The sequence below is a fragment of the Pyrus communis genome, chromosome 14 (assembly GCF_041283825.1).
Source record: "Pyrus communis isolate YQ-2024b chromosome 14, ASM4128382v1, whole genome shotgun sequence".
Lineage (NCBI taxonomy): Eukaryota > Viridiplantae > Streptophyta > Magnoliopsida > Rosales > Rosaceae > Pyrus > Pyrus communis.
This window is the reverse complement of record NC_142578.1, coordinates 18,969,918-18,986,073: the sequence shown is the minus strand read 5'-3', so window position 1 is coordinate 18,986,073 and position 16,156 is coordinate 18,969,918. Positions and strand designations below refer to the sequence as shown.

Genomic DNA, 16,156 nt, shown 5'->3' with positions numbered 1-16,156 from the left:
ATTGTGCATATTTGTGACTTTTGTGAATATTATGATTTTTGTGAAAATAGAGAGTAAGTAATATGGTGAACATAGTGAATATTGTGATTTTTGTGAAAATAGTGAATATTGTGGAAATAGGGAATAGGTAATATTGTGGAAATAGTAGGAAAGAAATTAAATCTTTGGGAAAGAATTTAAAATTTTAGAAAAGAAATTAAATTTGTAGAAAAGAAATTAAATTTGTACAAAGAAATTAATTTGTAGAAATTATTGTATTTTATTTTACATAGATGTCATCGCAGTTGATCACTATTGGCCACTGCTATGCCTCTGCTTAGGGTTCAAAGGGGTACCCAGCACCACCCAGGTGATCATTACCGAGTCGATAGTCGGGCTCAGTACTTCTGATGCATCAAAGATGGTGACCTGCTCTGGCAGACGTCCTCAAAGTCGAAGACGACATATCTTTGTGGCAGCAAGCAAGGGTAACCGGGAAGCGAAGCCGTACCTTCATCACTATGGTTCTCAACCCATTTCTTACTAGGTTAAGAAACAATGTGCAAAGGGTTCGCATTTCCCATGAAGGGGAGCTTGAGGATATGCATGCCAGTCATGGCAACTAGGTCGTTGATGACATTTATGTAAGTATTCCGTTTTACATTTTAAATTCAAATTTTATTACACTAAAAATTATTTAAATTATGATAGATAATCTTAATTTTTTTTTTTTTTTTGTAAGCTTTTATGTTGCTTTTTTGTAAGCTTTTATGTTGCAAAAGAAGGACAAGTACCTCACCAACCTTTCTTCCGCAACAACCAAACATATCAATGGAAAAGTTGATACTTGATGCTAAGGTGTCTCTATAGTTACTGATGGACAAGGATGGTCGACAGAAAAGAGAAGAATTTTGCAGCTTAGGAGCAAGTCCGGTTCTGGACCTCGAGGAGACTTTTTCTTCATCTAGCTCTCATTCTCCAACCGGGACATCTTTTAGGTTGCAGCAGTTGGTGATAGAGCTAGTGCGCCAAAGAGAAAAAGTTGTGCCTCAAAAAGAAGAAGTTGCATTTGTTGCCTTATTTGGCTACCACACGGCCTAGAGTTGACATCTAACTAAACCTACTCAGTCGATTCTTAGGACCCCATTGCTTAAAGCTGTGAGTAGCCAACTTTCCTTTTGGTGCTCAGGAGGCGCTTTATGGGAAAACGCTCGGCTTGACTACTAATAAGATATTGAGAGGTCATAGGCTCCCTAAAGCACTTGGTTTTGCCTTTCCTTTGTAATCGTGTTCCTTTGGGTCTGTATTCTTTTGGGCCTGCATTCCTTCGGCTATTTTTTTCTAGTGGGCTTGTTGGGGTTAGAAAGAACCTTACGTTAACAAGTCCCCAACTCATTGCCCAAGAGTTCTTCCTTGAGAAGAGAGTTGAAATTGTTCATCGGGACCTAGAGATGACACTTCGAAATTGCTGTAAAATATCTAAAGTGAGGACCATGCTGGTCAGAATTTTGACGCTCGGTTCAGAATTCCCCGAAGTGTCAGGACTCTGAAGTATTTATCGAAATGGGTGATTGGTAAGCACGATGATAGAGTATGCTTAGAAGTAAGGGCGAAGTTTCTAAGCATACATGACTAATGCTAGAGCTAATTTCTTAATGTTGGAGTATCGTGTCTCCGCATCTTGTAGAGCCTTGCTAGCGTAGTAGACAGGTTGTTCGATACTACCATCCCCACAAATGAAGACAGAACTAATTGCTGAAGCCGAGACAGATAGACAGACAATTAGGGTGTCGTCAACTTCAAGTTTGGAAAGCAAATGGGCTTTACTCATGTACTCCTTGAGGTTCTTAAATGCTTCGGCACATTCATCAGTCCACATAATATACTTCTTACTTCCTTTAAGTGCTTTGAAAAAATGAGCGCATTTGTCTGTGGCCTTAGAGATGAACCTGGTCAAGGTTGCCACTTTGCCAGTAAGGCTCTGGATGTTTTTTGAGGTTCTGGTTCTTTCATATCCATGATTGCTTTGATCTTCTCGGGGTTAGCTTCAATGCCTCGTTAGCTAATCATGAAGCCCAAGAATTTTGCAGAGCCCATACCGAAAGCGCATTTGTTGGGGTTCAACCTCATTCGATACTTCTTCAGGATGGAAAAGGTTTCAGACAAGTTAGTGATGTGTTGGTCAGCATGTTTGCTTTTGACTAACATATCATCAACATAAACTTCCATGTTTTTTCCAATCTGTTCAGTGAACATTGAATTGACTAATCTTTGATAAGTCGCCCCTGCATTATTTAAGCCAAATGGCATGATTTTATAACAATATAGTCCTTTGTTAGTAGTGAAGGCCATGTATTTTTGGTCCAAAGTGTTCATGAGGATTTGGTTGTACCCTGAGTAAGCATCCATGAAGCTTAAGAATTCACACCCTGCTATAGAGTCTATAAGTCTATCAATGAGAGGAAGGGGAAAACTATCCTTCGAGCATCATTTGTTTAAGTCGGTGTAGTCGACCCACATTCTCCACAAGATCTTTTGAAGCAAGAGACTTTCCTTGGTCGGATTTTTCTTAACAAGGACCACATTTGCTACCCACGTTGGATAATTGACTTCACGGATGAAGCCTATGCTTTTGAGTTTTTCAACTTCTGCCTTCATTGCCGCATATCATTCATCATCATAAGATCTTCGCTTCTGTCTCACCGACTTGGTCTTGGGATCAATACTCAAGCGATGACAAATGATATCGGGAGAGATGCCTGGCATATCTTCGTATGACCAGGGGAAGACTTCAGTGTTCTCTAGCAAAAAAAAGATCAATGCCAACCGAATGGGTGGTGACAAAGTGATGCCAATCTTCACTATGCGGTCCGGATAATCTTTTGAGATAGAGACATTCTCTAACTCTTCAGCAGGTTGTGCTTGTTGGGTGAAAGAGTCATCTCGAGGATCGTTGGGTTGACTGTTACCACCGTGAAGATCCAAGTTGGCTTTGTCCGAGCTGGTCTTTATAACTTGGTCATGTATAGAAAGTGTTTCTTTGGGTACATGTAAGTGTTGTTACTTGACTGAAGTGTTGTAACATGATCGTGCACTAAGTTGATCTCCTCTGATGTAACCGTTGCCATGAGAGGTTGGAAATTTCATCAACAACATATGTGTAGATATCATGGCCTTGAGATCATTGATGCATGTGCGCCCAAAGATGACATTGTATGCCGTTGGGCAGTCAACCACCAAGAAGTTAGTGGTGATGGTGATTGTGTAAGGGCCTATGCCAATGGTGAAGGGTAAGTGTATGCTCCCTAAAGGTTTCACGATATCACCGGAGAAGCTTATCAGAGGAGAAACTGAGTGATCGAGCAAGTGCTCAGCTACATTAAGTGTTTTGAAAGCTTCAGCAAACATGATATTGACCGACGCCCCTGTGTTTACCAGGATTCATCGTACGTCAAAGTTGGCTATATGAGCCTTTACGACCAGTGGGTCATTGTGTGGATAGATGAAACCTCTTTCTTCCTCAGGGTAGAAACATATTAGATCCCAGTTAGGCTTTTGATACTTGCCTCACCTGATGTCTTCCACATGAAACACTTGGTGGCCAGACCTCAAAGTTCGTTCATTACTTTTCATGGCCCTATTGGAAGATTCAGATATGGGTGTGCCATGGCTTATGGAATATATCACATTCAGTTGGCGTTGGTTGCGGTTATCCCTGGGAGGGTGAAGAAGGAATTGATCAATTTTTCCTTCACGTGCCAAAGCTTCTGATCACGGAGGATGATACATTTCTCGCCGTCATGGCCATTATACTCGTGGTAACCACAAAACATGCCTATGTGCTTCGTGGACTTGTAATCTAGCTCCATCGGCCTTGGCTTCAGTATCAAATGAGTTATACTGGGGTAAATGGTCGTGCATGGGGCGTTCAAAGGTGTGTATGTCTCATACCTTGGGGTAGGACCTTTCTTGACATGTGTTTGGCCCACTGCGTTGACTGCCTAGGGGCGGGCATTATCATAGCGATACCCTTGGTTATCGCGATAGTGCCCCTTACTCTTTTTATTAAAATGAGACTGGTGAGGATGGAAAATTTTCCTCTTGCCCTGAGAATGATACGCCTGTTGACTTAGCGAGGTATTAGGTAGGCAGGGGGAAGCGTCACTGCCATTTGGAAGGTTGACGTCTTCTCATTCGGTTAGATCTAGCTTCCATTCCCCATTTGCTGATAAGGGATGGTTGTAGGGAGTTTCCCTTGATATGTCCTTGCCTCGACGGAGGTATGGTTGTAAGCATGTGCCATCACCTCAGAGTAAGTCTTCCAAGTGTTAGCATTGATCATGTACTTGAAGAAATAGTCACGTAGGCCTGCCATGAAGGCTTTAAGAGCAGTCTTGTCATTTGCCTCAGCGCAGCGAGAATACTCATGGCTGAAGCGGTGATGCGAAATATATAAGCACACAAATTAAACCCTCTTTTCGACAATTGTAGTATAGATATAAGTAGGGATCGTTCTAGGCCGGGGATTAGGAGGGATTGCTAATCTAATGAAAATTGACTCAAAGATGTGAAAATATGTTTTAAAACACTTTAAATAGACTCACAAGACTCTTACTAACTTATATGACTCAAAACAAACTTTCAAGACTCAAAACAACCAAAAAGACTCAATTTAGACTCTATGACTTAATTTGGACGAAAATACACTTGGTTTTGACTCTAAAGACTCAAAAAGACTCTTTTGGACAGATTTGGAACAAATAAGAAAGGGGGTTTTGATTTTGGACGAATTTAAAAGAAAACAAGTGACTTAAAACTTTAAAACAGATTTTGGACGAAAATAAGAAAAACTAATGGATGATGGGATAGCCAAAGGATACTTCTCCACACATGATACTTTCTAACATAAATTGATTTCCAGTTGCTTTTCCAATAAACCATGAACCTCAACACCCCAGATTAACCGTGACATCACTAATTAACCCTCAGATTTCCCTTAAGTTAGTGGATTGGATGACATCATACGACAACCCAAAGCATTCTTCAAAAAGTCCCCTACATGACATCATAATAGAGATACGGTTAAAGATCATTACGTTCAATGGAAACCATAAGTATTGACAAAGCACTTGTAACTATGACATCATGATACGCATGCTAGGAATTTACTTAACATGATTGTGAAAACAACCTTAACTACTTATGAATATAAATTTGTGACGATTATGTGAAACACCCTTATATTCTAGCCCCACATTCAAGCATGCAAATTAAGTAGGCCTCCCTAATAAACATACAAGAATAAGTTATCCATCAAACGGTTAAGTAAATTGCATTCACAATTTATGAAATCACAACTGGAATTAATCAACTCATATTATAAATGTAATCATGGTTTCAAAGCATCCCTAGGCTAAAACGAGTTTAGCCTCTCATGTTCATGACAAAACAAAGCAATATAGATTTAAACATTAACAATAAAGGATAGATTACACCTAGAAACGTCCAACACTCCAACTTGAATGCACAAACGCCCAAGGCTTGGTCTTCCTTCTCCTCCTCCTTGCTAGGTCACGACACAAGGGTCTATGGTGAGTTTGTGGACGATTTTCTGGTTTTTGGATGGTTTTAGGTATATATGGTGGTGCGGCAAGGGGTTATGGTGGTGTATGGAGGTTAGGATGGATGTATGGAAGTAGGGGAATGATGGATGGGTGGTTGCAAGGTCACGGCAAGGGTTGGTTTCTGAAGGGATGTATGAATGTTGTGTGAAGGGATGGTGGTGATTAAATGGCACGGCAAGGCTGTTTATATAGGCTATTTTTGGAACACTTAGTGTAGGAAAAGGATTGCCTAATCCCATTGTAAAAAGGTTAACTCAAGGCAGAAATCAAGTGGGAATGGGAATAGGAATTTCGGCTAGGAATTAGGGAGTTCTAGAAGGCTAGGTGCGGCACACATGTAGGGATAGGATTAGGTGTTCTAGAAACTGTGTTTAAGGCAGATTTCCTAATCCTAAAGGGCCTAGGACATGTGATATAGGAGTAGGAAAAGGATTGTGATTCCTAAACCTACAAGGAATGGTGATTTGCGGCAATGGTATGGATGAGTCTTCTAGAAACTGAAATGGGTGTTTAAATGTGTAATTGATTCTCCCTAAGTAGCTAGGTTTAGGTCCCAATCTGATTTGGATAGGATAGAATAGGATAATGTTAGAGATAGGATAGGATAGGGTTGGATAAGGTTGGATAGGGTTGGATAAGGTTCCTTGTTTCTTGCTTCTTCCTTATCTTCATTGGAGTAGAACTTCTTCCACCAGATTTGTAGCCTTTCCTAGCTCTTCTTGTCTTCAATTTCGTCCATCCTCTTTGCTCCTATGTTAAGCTATCCAATCCATGCCCAAAAATGCTCCAAATAGCCTCAAAATGCACTTTATTGCTCCCTTTGCCATTAGAACCTAAAAACACACGAAAATACTTTAAAAGACTAAAACAACTATGAATTAATAACATAAATGCATGAAAACAAGCTAAGTATGTCGCCTAAATATGCTCCTATCAAGCGGCCTGCATACTTTCGTAGTGACTCGTTCGGCTTCTGGCGAATAGTGTACAAGTCATCTGCAGAATACAAGTGATCTGTCTTGAAGATGTATTGAGAGACAAACAGTTTCCTCAGTTCCTCAAAAGAGTCTACTGTCTCAGGTGGAAAATGGTAATACCAATTCAGAGCTCCGCCAGAGAATGTAGAGGGGAAAAGAAGACATCGCTCTTCGTCAATGTGCATCTGGTATGCCATGGTGGACTCAAAAAGGTTAAGGTGTTCAATTGGGTCTTCCCTTCTAGTGTAGAGTTGTAAGCTAAGTTTCTGCTTTGTCTTTGCTTGGAGGGGGTGTCGAGGATCCTCCTTGTAAGAGTGTCAGCCCTGGGTTGGTTCCAGTCAGGTATTTCGGCCTGACGTTTGGCCTTCAACTTGTTTACTTCCTCAAGAAGTTGTAGGACAAGGGGGTCTTGAGTGGAGTCAGGTACTGCTGGATCCTTCTTTCGTAAGTCTCCATCTCCTCTTGGAAGTAGGAAAGCTTGATCAAGAGCATGAGATTTTTCTTTGGACTCACTGTACTGACTTCTAGGACGAACTTGTCGAAACACCCCAAGTCCCCCGTACCTTCATATTCCTTTAGGACATGTTGCTCCTTCCCTAGATTGGTAGTTGGCTTGGGGCATGGGAGAAGATTGAATCTTTCAGAAACCCTTGGGTCATTGACTTTCGAGCTTATGTGGATGGGGTTCTCTCGACGTTGCCTCAGGAAGTCCCGACAGTTGCAATAAACGGCTTTTGATCCTTTTGCTCATTCTGCAAGAATGTGCCTTCCTACACTTTTCCTGATTTGGGTCAAGAGAGGTCTCATGTTGATCAACACCTTGATGAATAGCTCGCTCCCCATTAGGGATATCCATGTTGAAGGCAGATGATCCTCCGTGTTGTAGGGCACCCAGGTGGTGGTTGACTTCCCCGGGGGCAATGAGTTCGTGTGTTTAAGTATGCCTAGCTTCATGGAGCATCCCGAAGAGCTTCTCATACTGGTCTTGGAGGATCTCATTCTTTGCTATCTTATTGTTCTGAGCCTCTAACTTATCGACTTGAGCCTGAAGAGCAAACTTCTTTCGTTCCTTCTTTCGTTGCTTCGCACTAAGTGCGAGGGGGTGTCATTCTGTGTGTTATGGCTCCCTTCGCTCCCCATGTTGGAGAGGGGTGCCTGGTCGAAAGAAAGTGTACGAATGGTGGAAACCAGCTTGACAAAGCTAGAGAGAGTAGGAATAAGAGCGATTCCCACAGATGGCGCCAAATGTTGATGCACAAAATCGGTGAGGACTTTGGTACAACAGAAGGTGTCAAGTTTGTGACCTTCGCTAGATTTCTCTGATCATTAGTGTGGATAAATATGTAAATGAATAGAGACATGGAAGCAAACAACACAAGATGTACGTGGTTTACCTAGATTGGCTACATCCATAGAGTAGAGGAGTTCTCATTAGTTATAAAGGGTTTACACAAACACATAGGTTCAAGCTCTCTTTTAGTTAGTTCTAGTGAATAGTTTAGTACAAATGACATTAGGGATTATTGTGGGAGAATGATCCCCTTTTATAGAAGAAAGTTTCTAGCTTTGTTTTAACATTGACACGTGTCGTGCTGTGATTAGCCTCTGATATCGACACGTGTTGCACTGTGATTGGCCTCTAATATCGACTCGTGTCGCGTTGTGATTGGCCTCCTGGTTAGAGGGAAAGTCTTATGGGTCTTTGATGGTATACTGTTGACCGGTGCTCAGTAGTTTCGGGATTGGTCAAGTATGGTGCAAACATACTTCTTTCTATCCTTGAGTATTTTATGTATAGCAACTTATTTCAAATTTTGGGGAAGATATTTTTTTTAAGGTGGGTAGATTATGACAACCTGTCCCTAAATTTACTATTTTATAAATTTTCAAAGAGTGATTTGACAAAAATTCCCTAGAGGCGAGATTTTGACTTTCATTGACCCTTTTTTCATGACATGTACAAGCTATTATTTAAGCATATTCTCGAAGTACTCGATGATACGAACGTGTAGGCGCAAGCGGAATCGAAATCGGAACTACGGTTAAAATTTTACGAAACATCAAATACCAAGGACAAATTGGTAATTTCATGTTTAGAGATATTTTGTATTGTTTTCTAAGACATGCGGGGCCCACGTCCCATTCCCCCTTATCTCTTCTATGTCTCCCTTCTCTCAGGATTATCTCTCTCTCATTATTTTTCTCAACACTCCTTCACCTCATTCCTCCACTTCATGACTGCCACATCACCTTTTTCTCCTTCTAACCCTCTCAGCCATCTCTCTTTTCTCCTTCCCAAAAACTGACCCTTTATTATCTCTGTGAAGTCAGTGCTGCTGTGCACTGCACCACCACCATTTTGTCGTACTCTAGTGGCCCTTACCACACCAGACCACTATGGTATGTCCCTCTCTATCTCGGTCTTATTCTGCATCTTTCTCTCAAACTCTTTCTACCCTTATTGTGCACAATGACACTGCATCACCATCACTGGCCTTCTTCTTAACCTAGTGGTTAATTTCACTAGCATGATTCCTTGAGTGACTGGGTTCAAAAGCTGGTACTGGCGATGGTGATGATGATGAACTAATGAATGGATGTTTATTATCAAGAGAAACGCTAAATGACACTCATTCTCTCTCGTTCTTTCTTTCTCTATTCTCTGTGCACAGAGGCACTGTGCAACCATGGTAAGTCTCAAAATCCTTATTATTTGTCCTTTTAAACATGTTTAGGTACATTTTTTAACCTTTGTATGTGATTTAGGGAAAGATTGGTACGGATTGGACGAGGGGGAGGATTTTCTAGTGTTATGGGAAATGTGAACCGTGGCGATCCAACCACTTTCAAATCAATTTCCCAGCCAACATCGATCATGACTAGGCTTCTAATAAGTATAGATCGATTCCTTACATTTCTATCTTGAAGTTGATTTTTGTACCATCGAATTTGGTTAAGAAATGAGCTCGTTAGGAGCTCGGGAAGTTATACCTGCAACCTGCAAAAACTACAGGTTTCATGAAGAAGGTGCGTGGGTGCATGTGGGAAGGCGTGTGGGCGTGCGTGGGAAGCTACAGTGTGGTGACCTGAGGTCCCTCTTTAGGTTTCTCGACATGTCGAACCCGAATCCGCCCTTTGTTTTTAGAAATTCAATCATTTTAAAATAGTTCCTTTATTAGTCGTACTTTCTATGAACACCGTGTTTATACATTAGTACATTATATATTTACATAAATGGTTTCATTTCTAGGTGAAACACGTCGCAAAGATTCTCGATGCTACAAGGTGGGTTCGATCTGACGTGTTTCACCTAGAAATGAAACCATTTATGTAAATATATAATGTACTAATGTATAAATGAAACCATTGATCTTCTTCAATTCATCCGATCTGACGGCTGAAAACTAAAAAGGTGTGGGAGAAGTAAAAAAAGGTGTGTGGATATCACACCCCTTTCCATATATGCATCTAATAATGAATTTTCTATATGAATTTCATAGTTAAACTAATATTTATAGACAATGACATAACGACGAGAATTAGGAAATCATTATAAGTCCTAAGGGATGCCTTAGCTAAACTTATGGCTATGAATAATGTTATGTTGACTAGAATGATCAAATCATTGTGGTATGATTATATTTGTGTTAACTGCTCATTGTTTGCTGCACAGGTGTTAGTACTCGCCCAAGCCAGAGCCAGTCTTTCACGTGTATGTGCACATTGCACCTTACGCTCACTTTGGATCAATTGTAGGTGCCAATCCTGACCTAGATTTCTATAGGCAATTAGGACTCGTATGTGTTGCACATAGCACCAGTCTTCATGTGATTGCAGTACTAGAGCATATATCATGGTTACACCCAGTCTGGTTCATGTCAGAATACCTCTACATGAACCTGTGTGTCAACTTGTGTTGATGAGCAATCGATATGATATGTTCATTTATGTGAGAATATGTGATTACGGACGTCATGCATTTACTTACGAAATATTGTGTCGTATTGAATCTTGAGATATTGCAGGTTACGGTAAGTGTCTTCTTACTATACGTAGTACGTATATTTTGGAAACTTTACTTGCTTTACGACGAGGGGTTATTATGTTTTCGAAAATGTTTTTACAAAACTTTATTTTAGGCCCACTCACCCTTATTTTTCGCCCCTCTAGGTTGTAGCAGTTGTACTTTCGTATAGGCAAGGATTCTTGGCAAATCTTATTATTGAAGATTACCTTCAATGGTATAATTCTCATCCTACTCTATTGTACTTTCCTTATGCTCTGACATCACGTTTGAAATGGGTTCATTCTCGCTCACAAGCGCACTCTTATATTTAATCACTTTTAGGTTTAAATTTATTCACATTTTCCACTTCACTACACCTTATGGCTTCGTCACCCTCATGGTGTCAGCCAACACAACTCGATTTTGGAGTCCAGGTGGACATTCCGGGTCAGGGTGTGTCATATCAAGTGTTTTATGGCACAATAACATTGTTGATCATTTTGATGAATGGACGCATATATATATATGCACACACACACATGCACACAGTTTTGGCAAAATAATCTAAAGTAGGACATTTCTTAATTTTGGGATGGAAATAAGACATTTCGAATATGCACAAGGCATGCACACGTCATGCACAACAATCAGATAAAAATAGGATTTTTCCTACACCTTGAAATGACCAAATTGTCCTATCATATAAATGGGTTATCCAGAAATTTCAGCCTTCATTTCTCATTTTGTAAAGGGGAACAGAGAGGAGAGAGAGAAAATCCCTCTTGCCCAATTCCAATTCGAAGAACCCTAACCAATCCATCTTCTTCATCCAAGCTCTCTTTCATTCTTTGTTTCTTTCTTTCTCTCTCTCTCTCTTTCTCTCTATCTCTCTCTCTCTCTACATTTTGAATATGCACTCTTTCTCTAACCCATCCTCTTCTTCGATTTTTACCTTTTCATTTGTAGGTTTTGTGAACTGGGTTTGCTTAAATTTTCTTTTTGATTGATGGATTTTTGGAGTTGAAGTAATTGGTTTGGTGTTTCTTGGAGGAGACCCAAATTCTTCATTTTTTTATTTTATTTTTTATTTTTTATCATTTCTCTGATTTATATGTGGGTTTTCATTTCTTCTGTCTTCTCCCTCTCTCTGCTTCCTCTCTCGATCCAAATTTTCAAGCACTAAAATAGGGTTTGGCTTTGCAAGTGGCCCTTTACCGTAGTGGTGGAAAGGTGTTGAGTCCTTGCATAATGGTGTGGGTTCAAACCCGATGGTGCTAATCTAACAAAATCTATGGTTTGACAAAAAAAAATAAACAAAAATAAGGTTTGGCTTTTGGTGCAATTAAATGAAGAGTGGAAAGAAGGAAGAGAGAAGGATATGGACGAAATTTTGCGCGTACTTATTCGCTCTCTTCGTTTTAAGCTCGCTCATACACTGTATGTACACGACATGCACATGGCATGCACATGTTATGCTTATAGATCTGAGATCAACCTTAAGACTCATAGCTCACAACTTTCTGTTTGAAATATAAAAAAATGACACAATCTGATAAATGACCCTAAACTTTATATGAAGAATCGAAGATTCATTAATTTGAATTTGGTATCAAATTTGATTGGGTTCAAAATTTTCAAGGATTTAAAAATTGCAGTTTGAATGAGCACGAAAGAACCCAACTGAATCAAAGGAAATTGTTTCACTAACTTGTTTGTTGTTTTCGTATTTGCAAGGCCTACCTCTGAATCAAAGGAAAAAGTAGTCAACTACGTTAATGTGAAGAGTATCAAAGATGTAAATAGGCACCATATACACTATATGCACACCACATGCACATAAAATATAGAGTACATGCACATGATATGCACAGAGCGGGAGAAACTTTAACGGCAACATATTGGTATAGTGGATACAATTAAAACATAATTGTTACATATATAAGGTTACAGTGATAGTTTGAAAAGTCTTATTACATATATTAACCACCACTTAACCGTGCACGTGGAAAACATGATACTCGTTGTCATTATGTCATGGACACATATGACCCTTAATGTCCTCTAAGTTTTTTATTTTTTATTTTTGTTTTTCTCCGAGACCAACTAGGTTATGGTCAAACTCGCTAAATTTCAAGGCACAACATACATGCATCATAACTAGTGAACATTCCCAATTCTCATATTAAGATGTAGCCATGCACACCATATGCACATCACATGCACATTATGGGAAAAAGTTCACAAATTTCTGCAATTGGACACTTGAACCAAAAATTGTTCCATCCAAGCTTTCTAGCACGTCAAAACTTGAAGTTTATTCCACAACCCATACGCACCAACATGAAACATAAACCCTAATTTAACTTCTAAGTATTAATTCATCTTACAAACAACCCATTTATTCCATAAATCATTGATGATGGAGCTTGGAACTCCGTATTTTGAATGAAAAAAGAGCGATTCCACTCATAAGGGAAGACGAAAAAATGGAACTTTACGGCCACAACAGAAAATATGGTACAAAATCCAGCTCACTCTTCTCACCTTTCTATCACATCACTTTTTTCGAAATCAAAGGTATAAGGTCAACCCAAAACCCAACTCACTCTTCTTGCCTCTCTTTGGACCTCCCTCTTTTTAGTATTTATATGTGGGTATTTTAGTAATTTTAATTTTGTGCATGGTGTGGATGGCTTGTGCATGGCCAATTTGTCTTATCTTTGTCCCAAAATTAAGAAATTGTCCCATTTTTGGGGTATTTCCCTACTTGTTATGATAAAACATGATTTTCTATTGATTTTGAATTTTCTTCCACGAGTGAAGAGTACAACTTATCTTTTAATATTTTTAGTCCCACAAGTCGTGGGTTTTATTTAAAATCTCATTATATAAGCAACTACAAATTTCAATTTTGAAGTTAAAAAATATAATAAACAACATGGAAATACATTAATAGAAAATATAATGAACAACATGGAAATACATTAATATATTAATGTTAGACTTCGACAAAAACTGAAAACAAATAAGGTTTAAGTCAAAGAATATTGATAGCTAAAAACCGCATGTAAAGTATCACATTAACAAATAAACTTGAGACAACATTTCCAAATTATCATTATAAACTGAAATGCAAGAATGTAATCAACCTCAAACACAAATAAACAAACACCGATAATGCGAATTTGGAAACATACAATAAATAATCAGAAAACAATTTGTGTGGAGTTGGGTTTGTCACTGGATTTTACGTAACACTACAATTCATTCAAAACTCGCCACATGACAAATCTCAAATATAATCATTCATTTATATTTAAGATCATTATAATTATTTTTCCAACTAATTAATATACACCATGAGATCAATCTAATGGTTTTTTTTCTTCTTGTCCTCTTTCTCTCTCATTTTTCTTCCCGAAAGCATGAAAGAGTTATGATCACATCTCCACTCACTCAAGTCTGGTTAGTCACACATGATTTCATTTTGTTTTTATTTTCAAAAAGGGATTTTATCACAAATTATCTCTGAAATTTACTCACCATATCAAGATAGTCTCTGAAATTGAAAATTGATCAATATAATCCTTCAAAATAAGCGTTTGTAAAATTAATGTGATCATTCCGTCACAATTTTGTTAAAAGTTTTATCATGTGCTGATGTGGCATTTAACTATGTCCTACAAATCTAATTAAATATTACCATGTGGATTAAAAATATTAAATAATGAAAAATAATTTTATTTTTAAATAATTAAAAACTAAAAGAAAAACAGGGAAGAAGATGATGATCTTGGAACTCTTCCACTTCCGGACGGGAAATAGAGCCAACGGCCCGATTCCAATTACATTGAAAGGTTATCCATTATATTTACTCTTTTCTAACATTCTCTTTACCAAACTTACAAACTCTTGGTCCTCTGTTGTCTTGAGCAGCGGAGATGAAGCTGAGCTAGAATTCATGATTCTCATACAAGGGGACATAAAAAAACGGAATTTCTTCTGCGACCGACGTTACCAATGAACCAGGAACTGATGAAATTGATGATTTGAACAGGGTGCCAAAGAAGAAAGAAAAAGGTAGAAATAGAGTTCCAAAAGGAATTGATTCCTCATAGGGGGTAGGAGAACTAAGCTGAGAGAGAGATGGCAGACACATAGAGAGGGTCAAAAATACACAGATAGAGAAAGTGCACAAAACCATCTGAACCGCCCGTTTCAAGATATGTTGCACGGTTTAGCACCGGACGACGATTCGGTCGGAGACTGATCGGAAAGAGCAGCAGCGGGGAAATCCCAACGACGGGTCTTGCTCCTCGATGTGGGGGAAGCCACCCAGCTCGGAGTAGGAGCAGTCCTTCTGGAGGAAGAGCAATCGCTCTCTCTTCTCCTGGAAATTGTACTTGAAGGAACCCAATGTTGCTGCCATTGTTGTCGAGGCAGTCGAGCTCCGTAGAATTCTCAAATCATTTTTTTTAGTTTTTAATTATTCAAAAATAAAACTATTTTTTATTATTTAAATATTTTTAATCCACATGGTAATATTTAATTAGATTTATAAGACCTCGTTATGTGTCATATAAGCACATAACAGAATTTTTAATGGAATTATGACAAAATAATCACATTCATTTGCAACGCTTATTTTCAATGAATACTTTGATCGATTTTCAATTTCAAATACCACATTGATTGGGTAAATCATTTTCAGGTTCCATTTTGTGATAAAAACCTTGTCGAAAATTATGTTTCTGTTTTCATGAAATAATTGGTGCCCACTTCATAGTACCTGTGTGCTAATTTGGTCTTTTTAACAGATTGTTTGTTCTCATCAGTTTAGATGAATTGATATTTGTTGGAAAAGCCAAAACACCAAAAGAAGCATGGGACACATTCACCACGCTCTTTTCAAGAAAGAATGACATAAGGCTGCAGTTTCTCAAGAATGAGTTGTTATCAGTGGCATAACCGGACATGAGATAGAATCCAAGATAAAAATAATAATTATTCATGGTTTGATACTCGAATACTATGGCTTCATTGCCGCTGTGCAAGGGTGGCCGACTCAACCATCACTTGTTGAGTTTGAAAATTTGCTTGTCGATCAAGAAGATATGGATAAGCAAATGGTCAAAGGTGAGGAGTAAGCGCTCTACATTAACAAAAGTAAAAGTAGTTTCAAGCAACACATTGGTGGTGGATCTAAAAGAGAAAGTCACAAGTTAGCAAGTCACCAAAAAGAATGGAGTTCTCGGCCAGGGGGAGCTCCAAAGTATCACAACAACTGTGATTAGTCCAAGAATAATAAAAGGTTTAAGGGCAAATGTTACAACTATGAAAAGAAGGGTCACATGGTGAAAGATTGTTAGTCTAACAAAACATCCATCAAGAGTAATGTTGCCACTTCCAAAACAAAGAAAAACTTTGAGGAAGATTGGGACGCTGAAGCATCTTTTGCTATACGAGGTAGCTCTCACAGCAACAAGTTCATGATTGATTGACCACGAGAATGATTAGATCGTGGATTCAGGCTACTCAAACAACATGACAAGTGATGAGAAAAAGTTACG

The 16,156-nt window shown here is 38.8% G+C and overlaps 1 long non-coding RNA gene across 2 annotated transcripts; it reads left to right on the top strand.

Annotated features, from left to right (window-relative positions):
• Positions 1–8,790: 8,790 nt before the first annotated feature.
• Positions 8,791–9,882, top strand: LOC148691337 (uncharacterized). Of its 2 annotated transcripts, XR_015955471.1 has the most exons (4): positions 8,791–8,980; positions 9,108–9,270; positions 9,347–9,474; positions 9,831–9,882. It is a non-coding gene; the product is annotated as an uncharacterized LOC148691337 (long non-coding RNA). The 2 variants fall into 2 exon arrangements; XR_015955470.1 differs by having other exon boundaries at positions 8,791–9,270.
• The last annotated feature ends 6,274 nt before the right edge of the window (positions 9,883–16,156 follow it).